Below are 6280 nucleotides of genomic sequence, written 5' to 3'. Positions count from 1 at the left end.
AATGTAAAAAGGTCGGGCGTTGCATAGGATACTCATTTCATTGCCCTCACCGTCCACTCACTCTTCTTAGCTGTGCCTTCTCATGTGTTCTGGCCAACTCCAGAGACTATCATCTCCATCTTCTGGGTAGTACTAGTTGCAGGATCCATTATGAGAATTCAGTTTTGGCATCTGAAGTTTTGGCATTGAAAATGTGCTATTGTTCTGAAGGAAATTAGAAAAGGACCTGAGATTTAGAGAAGTCTTTTTTTTGCTATGTGCATCCTTACCAGTTAAAAAAAAGCCAACAAAACTCTTGAAAATACTTTGCACATGGGTGTCTTTTATGTTTCAACCAAAGATGTATTCAGTGCACTGATGTAGATGTTGAAGGTGCTGTGCAGGGATCATTGCAAGAAATTGAGACCTTATTTGTTTGGGCCTCTTATGCCTTTTAATTTTAGCCTTTATTAGGTACAAACTAATGGGGAAAGTTTTAAAAAAGTTTTAGAATGTTATAATTTACCTTTGATTGAAATATAGCCTGATCTTTGCCTGGCACAATAATGTTCAGTATTGGCTGAATTAATCCTTGGCAGCACTAAGAAATGACTCTTCCCCAATCATATTCCCCCGAATTTTTTTCCTTTTGCCATTAAACCTGCGGCTTTTTGGGGGTGCCTTTGTAGTTCAGTCAGTTGAGTGTCCGACTTGATTTCGGCTCAGGTCATGATCTCAGGGTCCTTGTGTTTGAGCCCCACATCCAGCTCTGTGCTGAACATGGTCTGCTTGAGATTCCTCCCCACCCCCCACACCCCCCAGCTCTGACTCCAAATAAATCTTTAAACATGCCTTTTGACAGAATGTCATTTGCGGCCATTTTGAGAGTTGAACATAGCCACGAATCCATGAATTCTGGTCTCCCATCCCAGTGAAACTAAGTTTTAACATAAAAAGTTTAAGGTGCAAAGAGGAAACAGCTTATGCTAAAATTCCTTAGAAAAGTCTTCAAGAAATTGGGATTCTGTATTTAGCCCCTGAATAGGCAATGAGCGGTACTGTTAAAAATAAACAGGCCAGGGGCACCTGGGTGGCTCAGTCGTTAAGCGTCTGCCTTTGGCTCAGGTCATGACCCCGGGGTCCTGGGATCGAGTCCCACACTGGGCTCTCTGCTCGGCGGGAAGCCTGCTTCTCCCTCTCCCACTACCCCTGCTTGTGTTCCTGCTTTCGCTGTCAAATAAATAAAATCTTTAAAAAAAAATAAAAATAAACAAACAGGCCAAGGGCTCCTGGGTGGCTCATTTGGTTAAGCGTCTGCCTTCAGCTCAGGTCATGATCTGAGTCACAGAATCGATTCCATGTAAGTCTCCATGCTCACTGGGGTCTGCTTCTCCCTCTCCCTTTACCCTCCCCCCCACCCCCCACTCATGCTCTCACAAATAAATCAATCAAGTCTAAAATGGAGTCACTTGTGCTAAGCCCACCAGCGAAGCCGGATTTAATGCCTACCCAAATGGCAGTTTCAGCCTGTCCCAGGACTGTAATTTTTTACGAATCTGTAATTACCAGGTTCAGCATTTATATGATAATCTGCCTGATAGGCCCCTTCTACAGGAAGGTGACCTTGCATGAAACAATCCACTCTGCTCGAGATTTCCTTTTCCCACCCCCTTCAAGTCTATAAAAGCCTTTCATTTTGTACAGCTCTTCAGAACTCCTTTTTGTTAGGATGTTGCTGGATTCACTAACCGTTGAATAAAGTCAATTTTGCAGTTGAATTTGAACAGTATTTCCTTTGTGCTCATGAAGAATAAGAATCTGGTAAGCACATGTTCACTTATTCCTTCTAGGAATTTTTATCAAACGTCTGTTCCTGTACCTAGTACTGAGGATGGCTTAAGACCAGTTCCTGTCATAGAATAGGGAAGAAACTGAAGTTAAAAAAGGAGTACTTAAAATGGGATGAGAAAATCTTGGAAGTTTTTTGATAATGGTAGGAAGGGCACTTAATTAGCCCTTCTGAGTTAGGAAAGGCTTCCTGGAGGAGTTGACCATAAAAAAGACCAGCAGGAGCTGTGGGTAAAGGGATTTGGCGGTCCAAGTTAGTAGGAGTCTTTCCAGGCACTGCCGTGTGCTCTAAGGCATATGCTGGACAAATGGTAGCATCTTGGGAGACCAGGTGGAGAGAGAAGCCTGGATTGGGAGCCATTTAAGTAGGTATTTTTTTCTTAATTGGTATAACATGTAAAAAGTTGTAAACAATGAATCTTCTGCCTTTCCCAGGTAACTGTTGTGCACGTCTCCAACTTCTTTTGTACAAACGTTAAAAGTGTGTGCACTTACTCTACACCTAGCTTTTCTTAGGAGGGGAGCCCCAGGGACTGAGGCCAAGGTGAGAGAAGGGCCACCCAGGTTTGACTCCACCAGTCTGTACCACGGTCCAGCTGCTTGAGGGCCTCAGACCCTCCAGGCAGACAGTGGGGTCTCTGTGCCCTTGTTCCAGGTCTGGGTGATGCTGAGCAGCGCTGGAACTGGCCTGCATCCTGGGCTAGGGAGCCCCTTACCAGCTGTGGGTGCTGTGCACCTCCTGGAGCCAACAGTCAGGGGCTGGAGGTCTCTGATGGCACCAACTGGGCTTTTCACTTTATGAAGAGATGGCAGAGATCATATTATTGGCCTCTTAACAGTATAAGCAGGAGAGGTTAAGCAAATGGGAGCTTGATGCCAGCAACCAATGGCATACAGTAGTCCCTCCTTATCTGTGGTTTCAGTTACTAGTCAACTGTGGCCTGGAAGATGATCCTCCTCCCGACATAGCATTGAAGTCGACAGTAGCCTAACACCATGTCACAGTGCTTTCATCACTCACCTCCCTGCATCTCCTCTCGTGGGCATTTTCTCTCATCATGACAAGGGTGAGTACAGTGTAGTTGGGAAGACCACATTCATGTAACTTGTACAGCATATTCTAATTGTTTTATTATTGCTATTAATCTCTATTATGTGCCAAATTTATGAACTAAACATGATCACAGGTAGGTAGGTAGGTACAGGTCAAAATGTTTATAGGGCTCAGGACTATCCTTGATTTCAGGCATCCACTGGGGGGTCTTGGAATGTATTCCATGCGAATAGTGGGAGAGGGGAGACGGACAACTGGGCTCTTCTGAAACAGCAAGTTGTGTCAGGTTCCTAGGGAGGTCCTCTGCCGCCGCTGACAGATCTGCTATTTCCCTCCAACACTTACAACTTAAGTACATGGCAGTAAAATGAACTCTGTAAGGGTAAGGACATTTGTCCTAACCCCATTCAATTGCTGCATTAGTGACTGGAATCACTGAAGATCTGAGGGTATTTCAAGGCAGCCTTTTTTTCTTTTTAAAACTCAAGGTACTATTCAGTGTCTTCAGTTATTTTTCAACTTATACTAGAACTAAGAGCATTTATTGAGCCCTTCCTTCCTATGTAAGCAAACCTCATTTAATACTCAGAACTACTTTATGAGGTACAGCCTATTATGGTTCCCATTATATGAAGAAACATTTCCAGAGGTTCCCATAACCTTGCTCATGGAGCACACACTGAAAACTCGGTGTAATTCCAAAGCTCAATTTCTTTATTCTTTGAATCCAACTGCTCTCAGCTTCTTTTCAGGTTTGGGAAAAGGCAAAGAATGCTTGGATTATCTGTCCATATTCCATTAACAACTTATTTACCTAAACTGGCCACAGGCAGTAAGAGGAGTAAAAGAGCATGAATTACAAGAATTGGGACTCCAGTTTTTGCTGTTGTTTCACTTTTGCCAGAGCAGTGGTTCGAAGTGCCCCGAAAGACTAAGCTTCTGTCCCTGACCTATGGAATTGGCAACTGTGGCAGTGGGGCTCAGCAACTTTGCTCAAACTCGAGAACCAGCAGACTGGAGGGCAGTTTCTCCACCTACAGAACAGAGTAGGTGTTTTGATTTTTTTTTTTTTTTAAAGATTTTATTTATTTATTTTTTAGAGAGTGAGCGAGAGAGAAACAGCATGAGAGGGGAGAGGGTCAGAGGGAGAAGCAGGCTCCCCGCTGAGCCGGGAGCCCGATGCGGGACTCGATCCCAGGACCCTGGGATCATGATCTGAGCTGAAGGCAGACGCTTAACCATCTGAGCCACCCAGGCGCCCAGGGTGTTTTGATTCTTGTTCTGTCTCACAGATTGTGGAGGAGATAACCATAAATTAAGTGATAAAGGTCCAGGACTTCAGTAACTCTTTAAGGACATTTTTATAGTGCTGTAGCTTGCCAGCAGTTTCATTCACTGTATTTTTAGATCCTATACACATTTCCCCACATTATTTCAAAAAAGAAATTATGATAAAGTGTCCATCTAAGCTGGGGAGCTCCCTTGGGTCTCAGCTATCAACGGCTGCCGTTATTTGCCCTTCCCCAGCAATTCTCTTAGCAGTGCCACTACTATCCTAGGTAATTAACCTCACTATGCCCCCATGGTGGCAGTGTTGAACACTGGCTGTTCATAACCATCCTGATGCTTAAGTTACACCCAGCTCCATTACATCAAAATCCCTGGGGGTGGGGGGACTCAGATGTTTCAAAGCTTCCCAGGTGACTCTAAATGTAGCCAAGATTGAGAACCAGTACCACATGCAGAAAAGATCTGATGCTGATGTCACGTACAGGAAGATCTGCCACCATGTGCCAGGGGCAGCCTCATAGGACTTTCTTGTTCTAAGTATGAATGGATGGGGGAAGCATCAGAGAAAGCATTAGTGCTGGGGCCCGGCACTGCACTTGTGTTGATGCACATGTGTTCCTGGGTCAGACTGGGTCAAAGTTCTGAGAGGCAGTTTTTAGACTACAAACTGTTTCTGCCTCTCCAGATTACCTATTTCCTTTTAGTGATTTTTTCCCCAGATTTTTGTTATATAACATAAAATGCACTTTTTAACTGTATAATCCAGTAGCATTAAATAACATTCACAACCTTGTGCAACCATCACTGTGTATTTGAAACTTTCTCATCACCACAAATGATTAAGCCCTAACTCTCCATTCCCCTCCCCCCAGCCCCTGGTAATTGATCTCTATGAATGTGCCTAATTTTAAGTACATACATACATTTGTATGCACACGATAATTTGTCCTTCTGTGTCTGTCACCTTTACACGCACCATCACATCTGGTTTGTCCATGAGTTGGACGTGACTTTGTTCCCCCTTTGGCTACTGTGAATGCTGCAATGAACACTGGCAGCAAGTATCTTACTTAGCCAAGGAGGGAACTACACTAGTCCTATAGTCCTTGTTTGGCTTTTTTGAGGAACTGCCCAACTTTTCCATAACAGACACACCATTGTACACTCTCACCAATTAAGGTACAGAGTTCCAATTTCTCCATTCTCACCTGTTTTCATTTTGGATTAGGAAGTATGAAGTGGTAGCTCACTGTGGTTTTATACTCCCCTCATGACTGAGGTGGAAAGCCTTATGTGTTATCTTTTAAAAGATGTTAAATGTATTGCAATATACATTTAATATAAATTTCTGCAGAAATTTAAGATTTGTCACAGCCATTATTTTGAATACTTTTGTTTCTGAATACTTTGTTATGCTTTCCTGAGCACCTGGCCATCATATCTGAACATGAGGGTAGCTGTATGGTAGAGACTAAAAAAAGACAATCTAAGGATAAAGGTTGTCAATTAGGATTACTGACAAAAACCACTGAAGGTGTGGGAACTACTCTTACAGACTAGGTTTTGGTTTCTCCTTTTAACTCAAGTGTGCTCTATGAGGGGAACTTCCGACATGGATCACTTCTGGGTTGGAAATGTTTAAGCTTCCTGATTACAGGAGATGCAGAACCAGGAAATAGGAAAACCTCTCACATTCGCCAGTGTTTGCCAAGTTTTTAAAACCCCTTTTGGCTCATTACTCACCCCTCACCCACATTCACTCCCCGCTCTTGTTTAACATTTAACTGTACTTAAATAGCGTCTTCTATTACCCATTTAACTAGTTAAATGAGAAATCACCTATCTTACTTAATGAAAAGCCAATGCTTTTAATCTAGGGGAAAAAAAAGCCTGCAGTGACACACTGGAAATGCTTTGTAATCAGTATATTAAGGAGACATTCATACATTTCATTTGCTTAATTCTGATACCCAGATTTAAGCTTGTGAACATGACTTTTAAACATACAATTAAAGCTATTCATCATAATTTGCTATACTACCAACATTAAATTACAGTTACTTCGGAGCAGAAGTTAAATGGTTTAAAGTAAGCCTGTAACATACCTAA

The sequence above is a fragment of the Leptonychotes weddellii genome, chromosome 14 (assembly GCF_054177405.1).
Source record: "Leptonychotes weddellii isolate Sample4059 chromosome 14, ASM5417740v2, whole genome shotgun sequence".
Taxonomy (NCBI): domain Eukaryota; kingdom Metazoa; phylum Chordata; class Mammalia; order Carnivora; family Phocidae; genus Leptonychotes; species Leptonychotes weddellii.
This window is presented reverse-complemented; position numbering follows the sequence as displayed.